Source organism: Dendrobates tinctorius, unplaced genomic scaffold (assembly GCF_039654945.1).
Source record: "Dendrobates tinctorius isolate UK_male_01 unplaced genomic scaffold, ASM3965494v1 ptg000028l, whole genome shotgun sequence".
NCBI classification, from domain to species: Eukaryota; Metazoa; Chordata; class Amphibia; order Anura; family Dendrobatidae; genus Dendrobates; species Dendrobates tinctorius.
The window spans coordinates 98,291,170-98,312,727 of record NW_027361696.1 but is presented as its reverse complement, the minus strand read 5'-3'; the positions used below and the strand labels follow the sequence as shown (position 1 = coordinate 98,312,727).

At 44.6% G+C, this 21,558-nt stretch overlaps 1 protein-coding gene across 1 annotated transcript in view; it reads right to left on the bottom strand.

Annotated features, from left to right (window-relative positions):
• LRMDA (leucine rich melanocyte differentiation associated) overlaps nt 1–21,558 on the bottom strand; it is a 1,311,384-nt gene that overhangs the window by 561,875 nt on the left and 727,951 nt on the right. The gene's annotated exons all lie outside the window — the stretch shown is intronic.

The window sequence follows — 21,558 nt, the reverse complement described above, 5'->3', positions numbered from 1 at the left end:
ATTATCTATTTTGTGTGATATAACTCTCTGTTTTAAGAGCATAAAAATTAAAAGTTTGAAAATTGCAAAATTTTCAAAATTTTCGTCAAATTTCCATTTTTTTAACAAATAAACTCAAGTCAAATCAAAGAAATGTTACCACTTCCATGAAGTACAATATGTCTCGAGAAAACAATGTCAGAATCACCAGGATCCATTGAAGTGTTCTAGAGTTATGACCTCATAAAGTGACACTGGTCAGAATTGAAAAAATTGGCCCGGTCACGAAGGCAAAAACAGGCTCTGGTGCGAAAGGGTTAAACTAAGGTGTGTCCTGTGATTTGTATCACCAGGGCTACCACTAGAAATTTTCAGGCCCCCTTGAGACTCCTACTAGGCTCCACCCTAGCTCCACCTCTACCCCCTGAATCTTCCACAGTCTCACTGCCCACTCTTGGAAAAACTCCATTTCTGCACCACGTCATCATCAATCACACATTAACAGGTCAGTTCCCATTGAACACCAGATCACATACATAGCCAGCAGCTTTTGTTTTGGCCAAAATATTTTTTAAGCAGCCACCATGACAAGGTATACTCCTCTAGCAGGGCCCTACTCTACTCTAACGTATTAAACATTTGTTAAAATATCAATACTCTTTTACAGGTATATTTTTACTTTTTTTTAAAAGGAATATGTCACATACATTGTTTAAAATAACTGAAACCAGATTGTGACTTTTTATAATCTGTATTTCTGATTGCTGATTATTGTATTGTGTTTTCTGTACATTTATATAAACTGTTGGTGGATATCGGTCTGCGCTCGAAACTGTCTCCCATGCATGTGGCACGCTGCTTTGCTCTGGAATGAAGAGGAGCGCACATCGTGTCACATGACCGGCGTACTATGTTAAAACCATGATGTGCTTGGGCCTGCTGCTGTGGCTTAAAGGTACAGCCCCACATTCTGAACGGGCCCAATACAGTAGTAAGGGCAGTAATGCCCTGATGGCAGCCCTGCGTATCACTAATGACTATTTAAAGGGTGAAAAGTAATCACAGTGCTGTTTAGTATCGTGATGTAGCCACACTGAACATAGACCAAAGAAAGCTAAGGACAGAGTTATCTTACGAGATTAGAAATAAAATTATAGGCATACATGTTACTGGTAAGTTCAATAATGCCATCTCCAAATAACTTGATGTTCCTGTTACTATAGTTGCACATATTATTCGGAACTTGAACATCTATGTGACTGACTGCAATAGGGAAAAAATAAGGACAAATTGAAAAGAAAGATATTACAACAGGTAACCAAAGAGTCCAGAACAACTTCCAAAGAGATTAGAGGAGAACTCAAAGGTCAAGGTACATCAGTGTGAGCCAGCACCATCAGTCAGGCTGGGTTCACACATAACGTAATTCCAGCGGAAGTTACCGCGAGAATTCCGGAATTCCATTCCGCGGGAAAATCGCATTTTAAATTCCCGCGATTTTCCCACGGAAAAACTAGCGATTTGCAAGCATAATTAGCTTGCAGAATACTAGCATTTTCCAAGCGATCTGTAGCATCACTTGGAGAACTGATTGACAGGTTGGTCACACTGGTCAAACATAGTGTTTGACGAGTGTGACCAACTTTTTACTATTGAGGCTGCCTATGCAGCATCAGTAGTAAAAAGATCTAATGTTAAAAATAATTTAAAAAAAATAAAACATTGGGTTATATTCACCTTCCGACGTCCTGCGCAGCGTCTCCAGGCCTCCGCGATGCTACGGCAGGTCCTGCTCCCAGTGATGCATTGCGGCAATGACCTTTGATGACGTCGCGGTCTCACGAGATCGTTACAGCATCACGAGACGCGACGTCAGCAAAGGTCATCGCAATGCATTACTGGGAACGGGAGCTGCTGCGTGTATCGCTGAAGCGGGACGCCGGAAGGTGAATATAACCTGATTTTTTTATTTTAATTCTATTTTTCACAGGGATATGGTACCCAGAGCCCGGAAGACAGTCTCCTCTCCTCCGGACTGTGGGTACCATCCGCAAATGTTCTGCTTACTTTTCGCATGGAGGGCACAGCCACATGCGGAAAGTAAGCAGAACAATGCATTCCTATGTGGGCGGAATTGCCGCGATTCCGCAAATTAATGAGCATGCTGCAGATTTTTCCGCGATGCGATTCCACCAAGGGAAAATCCACAGCATTGCAGAATCCCAAAGGAATGCATGGGATGCTGTTTTTTTGCGTTTTCGCGGCAAAATCGAGTGGCAAAAACCGCCGCGAAAAAACCTGAACGTGTGAATGCAGCCTTACTGTTTTGACCAAAGTGGACATCATGGCAGACAACTAAGGGGAAAACCACTGTTGAAAGCAAATGATAAAAAAGTGAGACTGTAATTTGCTAAAATGCATATTGACAAGTCACAAAGCTTCTGTGAGAATGTCCTTTCTATAAACCCTGATTGTTTAGTCTCAGAGTATAAAAATTGGTCCTGTCCATGTGATAGGAGCACAGGCATTCAGCTTGCTATAATACACAGTTCTGGTGAGTGCCTGGTAGCTGGAACCATATACCGTATTTTTCAGGTTATAAGACACACTTTTTCCCCCAAATTTGGGGGGAAAATAGCGGTGAGTCTTATAGAGCCAATGTACCATTCCCAGGGGGGCCTCGGCGGCAATAGTCAGATGATACTATGGGCCCTGGGCTTGGAGGACTGGGTGTTCGGAGGTACGATGCTGCGTGGTGATGCTGCAAGTCCCAGCCCTGTAGGAGGGGGTGGTCAGCAGTGCTTGGAAGTGCAGGGACTCCGTTTACAATTTTATGAAAACCTGGAACCCCTGCCCTTCCATGGAATCTATGCAATGAATTCTGGGAAAATGACCACTGGAGGCGGTGCATGCACATATTGTTATCTCGGCACCGAGATCTCATCTACCAAGATCAAAATTTGTGCACGAGTCGCCTCTGGTGGCCATTTAACTGGTGTCCACTGTATATAAACTATGGAATTGCAGGGGCTTTGGGCTTTCACAAAATGTTGGTGAAGGCACTGCACTTGCGAGTACCGCCGGACACCTTCTTCTACCAGCCTGGGATGGGACTTGCAGCATCACTCCACAGTGCCACACATCCGAGCACCTCCTATGACCCTACACCACCACCACTGCCATTAAGCTGAATTCAGATTGTAAGGAGGACCCCTATTTCACATATTGAATTTTTTCCCTATTTTCCTCCTGAAAAATTGGGGTGTGTCTTACAGTCTGAAAAATACTGTATATACTTGTGTGATCATCACAACAACACCAGGACAGATTTCTCTAGTGGAAGTAAACTATGTTTCAATTAACCCCTTTACGACACGGGGAGTTCATTTACGTCAATGTTGGACTCCTTCCCTTTGATGTGTGCTCCGGCGGTGAGCCCATATCTTTCCCGGGACATATCAGCTGTTTTGAACAGCTGACATGTGCCCAGAATAGCTGCGGGTGGAGGCGCCTTCTGAGGAAATGATTACACGAAACATGCGTTGGGGCGGCGGGAGCACCTGCACTACAACTTTATTACCAATGTACCGTAAGTGTTTTTGTTTCAACCATTCTTTATTTACTTGCATGCACGCTTTCTAGCAGCATCTTATATTCAATGCACCTTAGCTGACAGTGGTTCAAGTCCACTCAGTATTTAAACATACACATAGGATTCATTCCAGGTAATAATACTTTGCAGTATAGACAGGGCCCCTATCATATGTGGTATTGCAGCTTGTTGTTATCAATCATGTCAACAATTATCTTTTAATATATATTTACTAAAATGTACTTTTTATGGCACATATACTCTTTTTTCTTTTTTTGTTAATTCATTGCTTTGAGTTGTGCACATTTGCTATCATTTTGGGTGTTTTGTTGTTATCTATGCCTCAGAAAAGGGGTTTTGTGAAAATGAAAAACCCATTTAAAAATGCATGTTATAGCACATTTTACAGCTGTTTTCTCCAATGACTAAGCGCCAATACATTGGATAAGAGGATACATGTGGGCACGATTACTTTGCTCTGCACTGCACATAGTATATAATGTGTATGTTGGAGCAAGTGAGCCTATATGCGGAGAAGCCAGAGGTGCAGTAATATATGAGTGCACCATTGGTGCTGTGGTCATAGTAAATAAAGAACACCAACTACTATAGAACAATTGGGGAAAAGAAGAAATATTTACACAGCAAAGAAAGACCTATGAATCCTGAATTCAGGGAAGAGTGAACCATTGAACAGCCCATTTCATTTTGCTAGTTCCAGTTGAATACTCTCATTGGGTTCGGTGTGCCTGGGGCTGAGGTCACTTTCCTTCCCGGCTGCTGACTCAACATTCTTTCCAGGTGCTGTCACTAGCCCAATGGCATTGACTCTTCTCTGTTAACCATCAGCAATTATCTTCCTGTCAAAGCAAAAGGTAACAAATTCCCCCATATCCAGCAAAGCTATATCATCCTGCAGACATCGGCCTCATCCCAGCAAAACTAAATCAAAGCAGATGCCACCAGCTCTGACAAGCAAATTCCTATCTGCTACAGGGACAGTTAACATTTTCAGTGCTGAACCTATGTGCTGGACATGGAAACTCGGCACGTTCAGTGGTAACGTACAGGAATCTGACAGCATTTGTGTGAAGAAAATAGACAAGCAGTAAGCAAAATGCATTAAAGGGCATGTGCGCTTTACAGTGATGCCCGATATCATAGTCACGTGCCAGAACATACTAGTGGGTGGGATTCCGGAGTTCACGCTCTTCAGGATTTCAACATATAATGAAAGTTTGTAAATCCCTAAAATTAAGTATTAAAGGCAGTTTGTCACCAGTGATATAATGCAAGAGCAGAAACCCTGATTCCAGTGATGTATCACTGACTAAGCTGCATGTTGTTTTCATAACATCGCGATTTCTTCTCTTGCAGATCTACCAGTTTTCTGATTGCTCAGTTTATTTATTTATTTTACTCACTTATATTGCGCCGTTAATTCCACAGCGCTTTACAAACATTATTGGCACTGTCCCTATTGGGGCTTACAATCTAGAATCCCTATCAGTATGTCTTTGGAATTCTGTATAATCCACCCACACCAAAAATTTGCGGCTTTCTCTGTACTTCTCTGCATAGGCAGAAAGTTGCTAATTAGTGGTGGGGGCTAGCTGGGCTACGTAACAGCTGGACCAGTATTCTTCTAGTGATACTCTCCTGCTGATAAAACAGTATTTTTGTTAAAACTCCAGTGAGCAACTCAGTAAGGCTGGTTTCACATTTGCGTCTGTTTGCACAGCGTTTCATCCGCAGCAATCCGTATGTGTCATGTTTCCCTATCTTTAACATGGTGTACGCAGGGGCATGCGTTTGCATCAGTTCGCATGCTTCAGCGTACGTATACGTCGTTTTTCGGTGTGCGTCGGGGGTCCGGCGAACGCGTCATGTTGGATTTTTTGAAGCAGCAAAAATCTGTCAAATATGCGCATTCTGATGAGTGCATCAAATAAACGCATTACTGTCTTTGGGAACGCATGCATTTTTCACATAATCATGTCCGGGAAATGAGACATGCCCATTGGGTGTGGCTCGTGTCAAGGAAATTCTCTGAACGCATGCGCTGAAAAAGCGCAAACGCATGCAAAAAACGCATGCAAACGCTGCGTTTTTTTGCCATCATGCACAAGCTGATGCAGATAAAAAACACGGCGTAAACATGCGTTTGTGCATGCAGATGAAACGCTGTGCACACAAAAGCTAATGTGAACCTAGCCTAAGGGCCCTGTCACACATAGCGACTCACCAGCGATCCCGACAACTTTCTATACCAGGAAAGATCGTTGAACAAATTATTAAACAACATGTATGTCAGTACCTGGATAAGAATGAAGTGATTAAACAGAGTCAGCATGGATTTGCGACTAATAAGTCATGTCAGACTAACTTAATTTCCTTCTATGATGGAATCACTGATTGGGTGGATCAAGGAAATGCTGTAGATATAGTATATCTTGACTTCAGCAAAGCATTTGACAAAGTCTCTTGTACAATCTTAATTGAAAAAATGACTAAGTATGGAATGGACAAGGCAACTGTTAGGTGGATTCATAACTGGCTTAGTGATCAGACCCAAAGAGTGGTCATAAGTGGCTGCAGATCCAGTTGGAAGAATGTTTCAAGTGGGGTACCACAGGGCTCTGTCCTGGGCCCTGTATTGTTCAACATCTTTATCAACGATTTAGATGAAGGAATTGAGGGTAAACTGATTAAATTTGCTGATGACACAAAGCTAGGAGGGATAGCTAATACTAGAGAAGAGAGAGAGGATTCAAAAAGATATAAATAAACTGGAGAAGTGGGCAGCAACTAACAGAATGGTTTTTAACAGGGAAAAATGCAAAGTACTACATCTGGGCAATAAAAATGAAAAAAGCATGGGAGGAATAGGGCTAAGCAACAGCACATGTGAAAAAGACTTGGGTATACTAATAGATCACAGACTGAATATGAGTCAACAGTGTGATGCAGCAGCAAAAAAGGCAAATGCAATTCTAGGATGTATTAACAGAAGCATACAGTCTAGATCACGTGAAGTCATTATTTCCCTCTACTCCTCTTTGGTCAGACCTCATCTGGAATATTGTGTCCAGTTTTGGGCACCACACTGGGCACCACATTTTAAAAAAGAAATCAACAAACTGGAGCAAGTTCAGAAAAGAGCAACCAGAATGGTGACCGGTCTGCAAACCCTGTCTTATGAGGAAATGTTGCAGGATTTGGGATTGTTTAGTTTGCAAAAGAGAAGACTGAGAGGAGACTTAATAGCCGTCTACAAATATTTAAAGGGCTGTCACATTGTAGAAGGATCAACTTTATTCTCATTTGCACAAGGAAAGACTAGAAGCAATGGGATGAAACTGAATGGGAGGAGACACAGATTAGATATTAGAAAAAACTTTTTGACAGTTAGAGTGGAACAAGCTGCCACGAGAGTGGTGAGTTCTCCTTCAATGGAAGTCTTCAAGCAGAGGCTGGACAAACATCTGACTGGGATGATTTAGCGAATCCTGCTTTGAGCAAGGGGTTGGACCAGATGGCCCAGGAGGTCCCTTCCAACTCTACGATTCTATGATTCTATGATATGAACTTGTCAGGATCGCTGGTGTGTCGCTACATGATCGCTGGTGAGCTGCCAAACAGGCAGCTTCACCAGCGATCAGCACCAGCGACGACGAGTTTCTAAGCGCTGCGTGGCACTTAGAAATCCGCTGTTTACCTTGGTTACCAGCTCCCTGCAGCAGCGCGCTGGTATCTAAGGTACACAGAGGGTTTCTAAGCACCGCGCGGTGCTTAGAAACCCGCTGTTTACCTTGGATATGAGCTGGGAGATCACTGATCGTTGGTCTTCCGCCTGCCACAAGCGATGCGTGCTGGCCAGCGGGAGACCAACGATCCAAAAAAGTCCAGGGCATTCGAGCACAATCAGCGATACCCGGCAGGGGGGCTGGTCGCTGATAGGTGTCAGAAAAGCTGTCACAAAACTTGTGACTCTGCAGCGATCTCGCTAGCGAGATCGCTGTGTGTGACGGGGGCTTAAGTGACACATTGCTGGGATCAGGGTCTCTGCTATTACATCAGGCTGCTCTCAGATTAGGAGACAAAACAGTCTGCTGAGAGACTCCCTTTAAAGGGCCCAAACCATTCCACCCCTAATGGCATACGCACAATAGAAGCAGGCCATGGAGACAGTCCTACATAATCCCATTCCATCGTTATCAGGTGTGGAAAAGCTGAACAAGCATGCACCTCCACAGAAGAGCTCTTAAGGTACTGTCACACTTAGGGATGCACCAGCGATCCCGACCAGCGATATGACGCGGTCAGGATCGCTGGTGCATCGCTAAGTGGTCGCTAGTGAGCTGCCACACAGGCAGATCTCACCAGCGACATAGCAACAGTCGGCGGTCGCTACTTACCTGTCAGACGAGGCAATCCTTACGTCCTCCCGGCCGCGTCCACGAGTCACTCGTCGGCGCCACAGGAAGCCCAGTAGGAAGCTGACGACGAGAAACGGTCCAGGACGTTCTCGCGCGATCAGCGATAACCAGCGGGGGAGCAGGTCGGAGGTAAGTATCACACACAGCGATATCGCTAGCAATATCGCTGCTACGTCACAAAATCAGTGACGTTACAGCGATATTGCTAGCAATATCGCTTAGTGTGACAGGGCCTTTATGGCTAGCAAAAAAGGGTCTGAGGAATCGGCCCATGGGTCAAGGGAAAAGGTGTGAAGGGGGTAGTAAACATCCATGCCCTCAGTCCTGGCTGGTAAGATCCAGCACCTTTGCTATGGTGCCTCCTTATTCTACAAATAAACCCCTGGTCAGAACTAGAAAACATAATTATAGTGCTATACTTTATAAGCTTTGAAAGATTTTGGAAACTTTACAGAAAATTGTAAAAGCTTTTATTTTGGAATAAAAACAATAAAAAAATTGTTCTTGAACTTCAGCTGATACCATCTTCTGATGTGCCAGTGCATTAATGACGCATATACCCGTCACAGGCGACCTAACCCAGCAGACCTACCAGAGCCCCGTGTCTGCCATCTGTAGTTGCTTACACTCTTGTCAGTGCCATACTGATGGGCAGAACCTAATAGGCTGCCAGTCAGTGTAACACAGACAGGCAGAAATGCCAGCACAGTGGCTCAGCCTTACAGCGCTGAGGTCCTGGGTTCAAATCCCACCAAGGGCAAAATCTGCAAGGAGTTTGTATGTTCTCCCCGTGTTTGTGTGGGTTTCCTTTGGGTTCTCCGGTTTCCTCCCACACTCCAAAGACATACTGATAGGAAATCTAGATTGTGAGCCCCAATGGTGACAGCGCCGATAATGTCTGTAAAGCTCTGTGGAATTAATGTCGCTATATAAGTGAATAAAATAAATACCGTACTTAGGATTCTAGTAATGCACCCACCAAAAAGGTTATCCTGCAAAAATAGACCCCCATACAGGTACCTTAGGAGTATATGATGTATTTAGCAGCTATTATAAATACCATATCAAAGGAAGAATAGGCTGCCTCACACAAGTACTTATGTAAGTGGAGTTAGGGCCGGCTCCAGGTTTTCGTGGGCCCAGGGTGAAAGAGTCTCAGTGGACATACCACAGTTCATGATGCACAGATACGGCAGAGAAATATAGGTATACTACAATGTCAAAGGTTTCACTTACTTCTTACATTATATGAGTGATATCTATTGTAATTTCTACAATAGCCCATAAACTATTATGGGCACCACATAGTGCTCCATACAGAATAACGAGCCCTATATATTGCTCCATACAGTATTCTGGGCACCATATATTGCTTCTACAGAATAATGAGCCCCATGTATTGGACACCACATAGTGCTGCATACAGAGTAATGAGGCCCATATATTGCTCCATACAGAATAATGGACCCCATATAATGTGCCATACAGTATAATGAGCCCCATATAATGCTCCATACAGTATAATGAGCACCATATATTGCTCCATACAGAATAATGAGCCACATATATTGCTCCATACAGAATAATGAGCCCATATATTGCTCCATACAGTATAATGAGCCCCATATATTGCTCCATACAGAATAATGAACTCCATATATTGCTCCATACAGTATAATGACCAACATATATTGCTGCATACAGTATAAAGGGCCCCATATAATGCTCCATAAAGAATAATGATCTCCATATATTGCTCCACACAGTAAAATGGCCCCATAATATGTTCCATACGTAATGAGCCCCATATGATGCTCCATATATAATGGACCCCATATGATACTGCATATACAGCTCTGGCAAAAATAAAGAGACCACCACATCAAAACCCTGTCATGGGCACCCCATTCTCTAGACCTGAACCCCACTGAAAACCTCTGGAATATAATCAAGAGGATGATGGATAGTCACAAGCCATCAAACAAAGATGAACTGATTAATTTTTTGTGCCAGTAGCAGTGTGAAAGACTGGTGGAAAGCATGCCAAGATGCATGAAAGCTGTGATTAAAAATCATGGTTATTCCACAAAATATTGATTTCAGAATTCTTCCCGAGTTAAAACATTAGCATTGTTGTTTCGAAATGATTGCGAACTTGTTTTCTTTGCATTATTTGAGATCTTAAAGCATTGTTTTTTGTTGTTTTTTTTAATTTTGACCATTTTTCTTTGTCAGAAAAAAAATACAAAATTTTTTGCTTGGAAATTAGGAGACATGTTGTCAGAAGTTTATAGACTAAAAGAACAATTGACATTTTACTCAAAAATATACCTATAAAGAGGAAAATCAGACAAACTGAACAGTTGAAAGTGGTCTCTTAATTTTTGCCAGAGCTATATAATGGGTCCCATATGATGCTCCATATATAATGGGCCCCATATGATGCTCCACATATAATGAGCCCCATATAATTCTCTAGTATATAATGGGCCCTATATGATGCTCCAGTATATGATGAGTGTGGAGACACAAGGGTCGGCGGGTGCCCAGGTCTGCTGGTCGGAACCGCATGGACCAGGGATTATCCTGTTGAACGCTCTCTCTTTAATGTGGGCATAACACTGCTCAGACAACATAGAGTGAGGGTAAAGCAGTATGGCAATGCTTTATTGAACAACAAAGCAGGCAGATAACACATAGAACAGTCAAAGCAAAATACCCCAAGATGGTGCACATTATAGAGTCTCACCCATCCGCTGACTTGCCGGGATAATGGCAACTGTTACTTAAGAGCTCCCAGGGTCAGTTACCCCACCTGTGGCACACACACAGAGAGGAGGTAACGGCAAGCATAGGGAGATGACAGTCCATTCAGGTACAAGGTCAGTTAACCAGAGGGTCACAACATAGCTTCTCCAACATATCTCCATTGAGCCAGGCTACCAGCGGGTCCAAAACCTGGCTTTCTCGAAATGTATCCATAGTTCCGCAATGGTCAATGGAGCAGATCTGTATTCTTCCAACCGGGGCAAAGAACCCCTAGGTTGTCTCCTATAGAATGATAGATCCGTGTCCCTCATGAAGGAGCTATGATGTCTTGGCAGTAGTTCTGTAGGATCCCCTGGATGTCTTGGCAGAATCTCTGGCTGTCTCTCTCTGTCAGACTATGCAGAGGCATATCATCTATTTTTATATTTAACAAGTGTCCTTCAGTCCAGCATCACATATAAGGGGAAGAATAGTGGCAACCAATTCACCTTGTTTGATTATGTAGTCTATTTGCATAAATTTTCCTTCTCTGTTTTAAAAATCAACAAGCTATCTGGGCTACATAATGCATAATTAGCATATCACTAGTCATCAAGAGCGCACTATGTTATATCACATATCAGCTTACAAGTCAATATTACATGCTTACACAAACAAAAGTCTGTTTTCTTGACCAGACAAAAAGAAATGCTTAAATTCAAAAGCCAGAGAAATGTTCAATCACTGCACACTCTTGATAGATGCTTGTGAATATTTTATTATATAGATGCAGCAAAAACACAATTCAGGTGCAGGGATAGAGGAAATGGTGAGGCGACAAAAACATAACGTTTCGACCCTCACAGGGTCTTATTCATATAGTCGCTGTTGGCAAGGTTCACTGAACGGTATAAAGGATATTCTGATTGCAAATATTCTCTGACTGTTCATGCAGAGGGCGCACACTAGTCAGATCACCCCGCCCTCTGAACTAAAACGTCACAATCAGCAGACACAGAAGTCACCGCAACAGTGGAACGGGGAGAGGTAAGTATTGCATGGACCGAAGCCCTGAGCAAGTGGGGGAAGGCCACTCGTGGGAGCCAGCACTGGCACAGGGGCCCCGCTGAGCAACGGTGTCCCCGTCGCTGAGTGCCCCCCCAGCCTGCACAGAACCCAGTCAATTGCTCGTGTGCTGACACTGGCCCTGAGTGAAGTGCAATGTCATAAAATGCAATTACAATCTAAAATATACACTATATATATGCGTAAGAATCTCAACTCACTGACTGGTAAACGATATACTAAGAGCGGACACAGTCATTGTATAGGTTATCAAAATGATGCCATTGTCTATGCACATGAATTGATTATTGGATGTAAATGTCGACTAGACTTCATGTCACCATACATAATCTATACAAGGTAAGGCTTGTTCATACACCTAGTTAGTCAAGCTAATAATTATTCTTTATTATGTTTGATTCCTATTTATCATGTAACCTTAATTACAACGTACATTCTCATTCTTCCTCAGTGAAAGCTTGTATTAGCAAACTGGTTATATGGTCACGCATGGCTAGTGCAATGCAAATTAAAAGAGCATGGTGATTTGCACATTTTATCAGGAGCTGCAGACCACAAAATAATCTTGCTATTATTCCATATCCCCAATACATCAGTCAAACATGTTGCAAAGGTACAACAATATCAGGAGTTTATTAGATGCATGGAAGGGACTTGAACAAACTCTGGCATGAGCTGATAATTGAGGTCTTTGTTACTACATAAATCACTAAAACTCAGTAGACTTCCATTCTAATATCGATTATGATCACTAGGAAATCTTTATATGTCCATCTATGCCAAAAATACTTGTGTTACCAATCCAAGATTACATTGTTAATACAATAGAAAAAAAAACATGTCCATCAAGTTCAACCGAGGGAGGGGAAAGGATAAAGGACAAAACAGGGTCCAAGCAGAGCTATGGGTGTAGTGACCTATGACTCGGCTTTGTAGGGCGGATAGGGGTTAAATAGCTAGCACATAGTTGGGGAGCGTTTAGTGATGTTGAAAGCTTAAGGAGACAGTAATATGGGGTGGTTGCAACAAAGAGCAGTCACATATAAAGGGAGGGACTGAGAGGCCCTCAAGCAGTACGAGGTTACCACAGCAAAAGGTACTTTACCTGCTCTTCTGACGTGACACAGTCAGCAATGTAAGTGGTGGATCAAATTCTGTAGAAGCTCTGGGCTGCTGCTGACAGCACAAATGGGGCCAGGGTGATGTCCTGTGTTCAGGACATCCTCGGCAGGCCAGTTCCCAGTGGTGAGGCAGAAGCACCACTGGCACGGCGGCGCGCAAAACCAGGCCACTGGAATGTTTGCCCCCGACATGTCTCCAAGGCCTCGGTAGCAATGCAGGTGCCTAACCAGAGAGCTTTCTCATCAACATCTGCCCCATCCAGCCCTGGGCCGCAGACATCTGCCTGGGAGGAATCCTTCTGGGCAGCTGAAGCAGGAGTAGGAGTAGCCTAACAATGCAGCTTATCACGGGACCAGGCCTCCTGCTTCTAGGGCCTCAGACTACAACAACATGGCAATAGGTCCTTCTGGTAAGATGACTGTTGATGTGCCTTTTTTCCACAAGAATCTTCAAAAGGGCCTGGCCCTGGTGGGCAGGGGTCTCCTTTGCTGCATGACTGGACACAGCAGATGGGTGAATTAATTGGAGATGGAGTGCAACCTTCAATTTGGTCCTTGGTTATCGTTCCTGCAGGAAGTGATCTGCCTGGATTGGGCAGACATGGTCAGGCAACTGAAGTGTTAACGCCGGGTCCAAGGGATGTAGACCACCGAGATTCAGGACCTTCGGCTGGTGAGTTTCGGTTGCCGACTCATCCTGGTGAGTATGCTTCAATGTGCTGCTCGTCTTTTTCCAATGCAGCTATGACAGGGGTGGGAATTAGTCAATTATCAGCTCCATCACAGTGTAATTTAAGTAGCGGATCTAGAGAGGTTGTATTAGATTCAGACAGGGGAGAAATTGGGAATTTGTTGGGTGGTGTCCGGCAATTGTTGGAATGTCTTGATAGAGTTAATGGTGGTCTAGAGGGGGTTCCCGGTCACTGTACAGACTGCTGTAGGTAATTCTACAGCTCAAGTAGTGGAGGTTGCTTCAGAAGCAACTAGTAGGAATAGTACGAGTGTCGGTTCAGACTGAAAAAGAAAAAGAGGGGGGATCAAATTTTACTAGATGATAGGACGAAAGGAGAGGTGTATGTTTGTTTTGAAGGCCCTCTAGGGGCTCATTTAAAAGAGGAAGCAAAAGAGAAGAAAATTTGGATAGATGAATATTTAGAGATATTCTAGCTATTTCTGTTAGAGAAATTTTATTTGGATAAAAGGAAGAAAAAAAGATGATAGTTAATAATAAGAGGAAAAGCTTATATGTGGTTAATTCCCCAGACTTTTTTAAATTGGTTGCAGGCTTTTGCCATGCTGGTAAATATGATTGGGAAGAAGGCCTCAGAAAATTGTTGTGCATTTTTTTGTTATATAGATGCAATAGCGGTGGGACATCGCACTTATGGAGGTCAGATCTGGTTGAGGTTTGACCTTAAGTTTAGGGAGAGAAAAGCTGTGCAGCCTAGTATTTGTTGGGACCATAAAGATATAAGCTAGTAGTTGAAGGCGATGGCACCGGCAGGTTTTGGCCAGTGCTTTCATGGGAGGGGGCGCAGATATTCCAGCCAACCTGGATGACGGGGGTCTCAGTTTAGTCCTTTCAAATCCCCTCTTTTGTCTAATTTGGTAGTCTCACCATTCGGGGGGGGGGGGTGCCTAAAAGGGATCCAAACAAATTTTGTTTTATTCAACATTTATCTTTCCTGAAGGGTTTTTCGGTGAATGATGGTATCGACCTGGAGCTTTTTTTTGTGGTTTATACCTTCTTTAAATGATGCAGTTAAGTGGGTTAGGAGTTAAGGAACTGGTGCATTACTAACAAAAATGGATATTGAATCTGCTTTTCGCTTACTACCCGTGCATCCTGATAGTTTACGTTGTTTAACTTTTTAGGTTGTTTTTGGGACAGCATTTATTTTGTTGATAAGTATCTTCCAATAGGGTGCTCATTGTCATTTGCTTTGTTTGTGGTGTTAAGCTCATTTTTGGAATGGGCAACACGTGATGTGACTTTTGGGGTTCCTTTAGCTCAAGGGAAGACAGAAGGTCCCACCACCTGTCTTTATTTTCTTGGAATCACCATCAACACAATCTGAATGGAGTGCAGGTTGCCTGAGGATAAAAATGCGGCAATGCGCATGGAGGTGCATAAGACCATTGGGGTCAAAATGTTTGATTGAGGGACCTTCAATCGTTGCTGGTAAAATTTAACTTTGCTTGCCAGATTATGCCAATGGGTAGGCTTTTTCCCGGTGTTTGGCATCAGCTACTGCGGGGGTCACCACCCCATCATTATATTTGTTTAACAAAGTAACTCATGGACGATTTGTTAGTGTGAGAAGGGTTTCTGGAGAGGTTCAATGAACAGTCTCTAATGTTCACAGAGTTGGTTGGGAACTTTGATTGCGATTTGTTTACTGATGCAGGGAGTAGGATGGGTTTTGGTGCTTACTTTAAAGGTCAATGGTGTGTTGACAAATAGCCAAAATCTTGGGCGGATGTGGGGTTCACCAAAAACCTCACATTATTGGAATTTTTTACAACTGTAGCTGCATTGTCCGTATGGGAAGTTTTTTCATGACAAGAAAGTTAGGTTTCGTTATGATAATCTGTCAGTAGTGATGGCAATAAATAACCTATCTGTATCATCACGTCATTTAGTCCAATTGTTGCGACATTTTGACTTGCGGGACCTATGTCTTAATTTGAGGGTGATAGTTTATGTTCTGGGGTGGAGAATTCTATAGCAGATTCTCTTTCTCATTTGTAGTGGATCCGTTTACGGACCTTGCCACCAGGAGCAGAGTCTACGAGCTGCGAATGGCCAGTACAGCTCTGGGAGTTGGCTTCTGAGCATCAATTCCTGCAATGATTAGAAGCACTTCAAATTCATATTAAACAGTGCATGTCTATTTTAGCAGTGCAGGGGTTAATCTGCTCCGTTGAGAGCTCTTGGAAGCTTTCCTGCATTAAGGCTCTCAGCTGTTCACTGTTAGCCACTCCAATCTCCTATATAATCTGGGCCCTGGCAAGAGCACTCATTGCCAGAGTAGCTTATGCTGCATTGTTGGAGATGGTGGTTTGTGGTTGTTGTTTGAGAAGGCATTTGGTGGATTTCTCTGAGACTGTTGCAAGGTTTTGGATGTGTGCTAATCCTTCTCTTCTCCTGTTTTTGTTTTTCCCCTTCCTCCACTCCCCGGTGTATACCTCTGTTGTTAGTGTGAGTATATTTGTATGACTGGTATTTTCCTTTGTCCCTGTTTGTATTAACTTGTTAGTCTGGTTGGTGTATTACTGTACATTACTACTTCCATCTTCCCTGGGTGGAGGAGGGGTACAGACTGAGGGTGGATTTAGGAGCTAAGGCAAAGTATGTGGCCCCGGCATCTTCACCATTAGAAGTAATTCGGGGAACAGGGAAAGTTAGGGCACCCCTAGTGTTAGGGACGGGTAAAGAGCCCCTGGTCCTGAGTTACCCGACAACAAAGTTGTGACAAGTGTAGATTTTATGAGTTGCAGAAAATTCTGCAGGTGACCAAAAGTAGTGGGCAACATTTTTACTGTTCAGTGTTCATCATTCATGTAAAAGTTTAGTGTTTCTCTATTTTTAGCTTTAACTCACTGTTCCCATCTTTACAGTCCAGATCTGGAGACCAGACAAGTTGGGCATAAAGGATCTATTGCATTGTAAGACAGAGGCAGGAATCCATGATTATCTTACTGAACTCGTGATCAGTTTGTTATGTGGCTGCACCATCTAGACTGTTCTGGAGTATTGTAGGGGCTCACTCTCTCGGGTAGCCACTTGCAACATGAAGGCATATGTTTTTTTTAATATCACAATGTTTACTTTCACTGGTTAAACAGTACCGAGAACAAAACCATAAAATCTCTAGCCTTGACCAGGTGCTAACTAAACGATACAGTCCCTGGCTACTCAGACACAGGTCTGAGCTTGTCCCAATTCAGTTACACAAACCAGCTATTGTCCATAAGAACCAATGATACTTACAGCTTGGTGCACACAAAATGTGCAGTGTCCTCTCAGAGAAATTCTGGCTTGTCTCTCTCTAGCTGCAACACAACCCATCCTGCTTAGCTTTCCCCAGCTGACTGACCAGTGAACACATGGCCTGAGTCTAGTCATAGCTATCCAGGTTCACTTAATCAGGATTTGCAGTGTTAGGATATAACATCCCCCACCTACCTGGCTTTCTTACACACACACACACACACACACACACACACATTATATATATAATCTTTAATAATAATCTTTATTTATATAGCGCCAACATATTCTGCAGCGCTTTACAGTTTAACAGTTTCAAAACACAAGTCATAAGTAACAACATTAGCAATACAATAATTAAAGCAAAATTAGACAACCCTGCTCGTGAGAGCTTACAATCTACAATGAGGTGGGGGAAATGCAAAGTACAGGTGTGTATTTGTAATGATGTATTTACAATGATGGTCCAGCCATCTTGAGGGAGTGGGTGATAGATGGGGATAGTGAATGGACTACACACGCACACTTTCACATAAAATGACTTTGATTAGTGAACGTGATAGGCCGGTCTCAACAAATGTGTTCTGAGGGAGAGCATGAAGCTATGCAAATTGTGGATAGTCCTAATATCTTGGGGTAGAGCATTCCAGAGGATTGGCGCAGTGCTATATATATTGTAGGGATTCTACTCGTTTAGGTGCGACGGGAGACAGTCAGGAGGCAGGTTCCCTTAAAGTTCATGCAGTTTATTACATCACAAACCAAACAGCACGTCACCAAAATAAACAGCCAGCAGTTCAGGAGACAAAGTAACATCACATGTCCTTTCCTTCATGCTCAGTCCGCGAGCCTCAGCGCACACAGGAGGTGTATACCCCCTCACATACAGCTGCCTGGTTCAAGAGCAGGCCACATTATGAGTGTAGCCACACCCACGAACCCGGCAGCTGATTGGTCACATGTCTGTGACCTCACCACAGGTCCTTCAAAACAATAATACAGCAATATTTGTTATGCCTTACATTATGGAGACAAGCCATTTATGAGACACATATCTCCCATCGATTACACGACCTTTAGCCCTGCCACATACCTCCCCCCTCTGCCTAAAGCCGTGGGGCTTAGGACTTTCACCTACCAGGCAAGGGATTCTGGAGAGGGCATCTGCATTCCCATGTAGCTTCCCGGCCCTATGCTCTACATGGAAGCTGAAGTCTTGTAGGGCTAAGAACCAGCGTGTGACCCTAGCATTCTTACCTTTTGTTTCCCTCATACACCTGAGTGGGGCATGGTCAGATATTAATCTAAACTTCCATCCCACCAGGTAGTACCATAATGTATCCACTACCCATTTTATGGCCAAACACTCCTTCTCTACAACTGAGTAATTTCTCTCACAAGAAGTCAACTTCCTACTCAAGTGGAGAACAGGATGCTCCTCCCCACATATCTCTTGGGAAAGGACTGCTCCTACCCCAACATCTGAGGCATCTGTCTGGAGGAAAAATTCACGTTTAAAGTCTGGGGCCACCAAAACGGGTTGCTTACAAAGAGCTCCTTTCATTTCTTGGAAGGCTGAGTCTGCTTCTTCGGACCAGCTGACCATCACTGACTTTGTCCCCTTAAGCAGATCAGTTAGAGGTGCAGGCATTGTGGCGAAGTTTGGGATGAACCTCCTGTAATATCCCACAATCCCCAGGAAGGCTTTAACTTGCTTCTTTGACAGAGGTCTCGGCCATGTTTGAATTGCCTTCACTTTATTGATTTGGGGTTTGATCTCGCCACGCCCCACTACATATCTGAGGTACTTGGCTTCCTCCTTACCCAAGGCACACTTTTTCAGGTTTATTGTAAACCCCGCCTCCCTTAGAGCGTCAAACACTGCTTGGACCTTTTCCAGGTGAGACTCCCAGTCCGGGACGATATCATCCAGGTACGCGGCAGCTTATAGCTTATGAGGTGCAAGGATTCTATCCATAGCCCTCTGGAAGGTTGCCGGAGCTCCCTGCAGGCCAAACAGCATCCGGACATACTGGAAGCACCTGTCTGGTGTAGAGAATGCCGTCTTCTCCTCAGCTTCCTGTGCCATGGGGATCTGCCAGTATCCCTTTGTCAGATCCAAAGTGGTTATGTACCTGGCAGGTCCAAGTCTCTCGATGAGCTCATCAACGCGTGGCATGGGATAAGCGTCGAACTTGGAGACCTCATTCAGCTTCCGGTAATCGCTGCAGAACCTCCATTCACCATCAGGTTTTGGGACTAGGACAATCGCGCTCGACCAGCCGCTCTTGGATTCCTCAATGACCCCGAGTTTCAACATATGTTGCACCTCCTTGGAGATTACCTCTCGCCGGGCCTCAGGAATACAATACGGTTTCACATTCACCCGCACATGTGGCTTGGTCAGAACTTCATGCTCCACCACCTTCATGCACCCCGGAAACTCTGAGAACAGGTCCCTGTTTTTCTGGAGTAACTCCCGGCACTGCTGTTTCTGAGCCTTTGATAGCGTCTCCGCTATGGTAACCGCTCCAACCTCCTCTTCTAGGTTGCCCAGCAAGCATGGAGTTACCGCTGGCTCTCTATCTTGCCATGGCTTGATGAGGTTGACATGGTAAACCTGGTATGGCTTCCGTCTTCCGGGTTGGTAGATCTTGTAGTTTACGTCTCCCAGCTTCTCCTCCACCTCATATGGCCCTTGCCACTTTGCCAAGAACTTACTCTCCACCATCGGGATTAGCACGAGAACTCTGTCTCCCGGATTGAACTGCCTCACTCTGGCTGACCGGATGTAGACCCTGGCTGAGCCTCTTGTGCCAGGCGGAGATGTTCTTTAACAATGGGCATCACCTTCGCAACCCTCTGCTGCATCAGTGCCACATGCTCAATGACGCTTCTGTGGGGCGTGACTTCGGCTTCCCAGGTTTCCTTGGCTATATCTAGGAGACCTTGCGGATGCCGGCCGTACAGAAGCTCGAAGGGCGAGAACCCCATGGAGGTCTGGGGAACTTCACAGATAGAAAACAGTAAATACGGTAAGAGACAATCCCAGTCTCTACCATCTTTCTCTATTTTTCGTGACTCGGTACAACAATTCCCCACTCAACATAAAATAGGGAAACCTTGTGTCTGCTCCCGGCTCTTGTGCAACCCCATTAATGACGGTGACATTGTTAAAGGCTTCCCTCAGCGTTGGGTCCCTATGTTGGGCAGTCCCAAAATTCTCCCCGGCCACCCCTAACTCCAGGATGTCAGGTACAGGGGACCCTTCCTCTTCATCCCCAACAAGGAAACATAAATGAAACCCGTCTGCCTCTGGTTGTGGCGATACCTCATTGGGGTGGATTGGGGTTACCTGCTCTTGCTAGCACACTCAGAACTCTTCCCCCACAGATCCCAAAACAGACATAAATCCCGGCCAATAATTATAGGACGCAACATAGGGTAGTCCTTTGCATCGCCATGTATGCACCGAACGCCAATCTTTTTACCCGGGAGTATGTTGAGAGGAAAACTGGCCCTCACAAGGGTCACCAAGCTCCCGGAGTCTAGAAGCGCCATTACTGCTCGCCCGTTCACCTTCACGGGACACGCTTGTGGCCCCTCATTTTTTTTTTATTTTATTTTTTATTTTTATATAGCGCTAACATATTCCTCAGTGCTTTACAGTTTGCACACATTTTCATCACTGTCCCCGATGGGGCTCACAATCTATATTCCCTATCAGTATGTCTTTGGAGTGTGGGAGGAAACCCACGCAAACACGGGGAGAACATACAAACTCCTTGCAGATGTTGTCCTTGGTGGGATTCGAACCCAGGACTCCAGCGCTGCAAGGCTGCAGCGCTAACCACTGAGCCACCGTGCTGCCCGTTAGGTGGCGAATTCACACTGCAAGCTGGATATGCGTAGTATGAACTACGGCGTCCCATGCTACAGTCCATCTGCTCGGTGGTCTGGGAACAACGGGCAGCTATATGTCCCGGCCTGTGGCACTTCCAGCAAATAATATCACCCGTGGGGACCTTGGGCACCGCCTCCCCCACCCCTTTTGACCTTGGACGACCCACCCCTTTTTGGGACTCCGCCCCTTGTTGGGACCCCCAATACGGAATGGGCTGCTTCCCCAAGGAGCCTTCCATCCCCTGGTATCTCTCGACCAGTCCTACTAGTTCATCGGCATTCTGGGGATCACCCTGGGCAACCTAAGTCTGTAGAGGTCTCGGCAGAGAATGCACAAACCGATACATCATGACTCGCTCTACAATCTGTGCAGGGGAAGCCGACTCTGGCTGCAGCCATTTTTGGACCAGGTGCAACAGGTCAAACATTTGGGAGTGCGGGGGTTTGTCCCTGTGATAGGCCCAGCGATGAACTCGCTGTGCCCTGGTAGTCATTGTCACCCCCAAGCGTGCGAGAATTTCCGCTTTTAATTTGGGATACTCTCTGGCATCTTGTACAGTCAAGTCAAAGTACGCCTTCTTGGGCTCCCCCGTTAGGTATGGGGCCAGTACCTCTGCCCACCGCTCTGGCTGAAGTTTTTCCCTCTCAGCCACCCACTCAAACACCGTCAGGAAGGCCTCCACATCATCCTCAGGG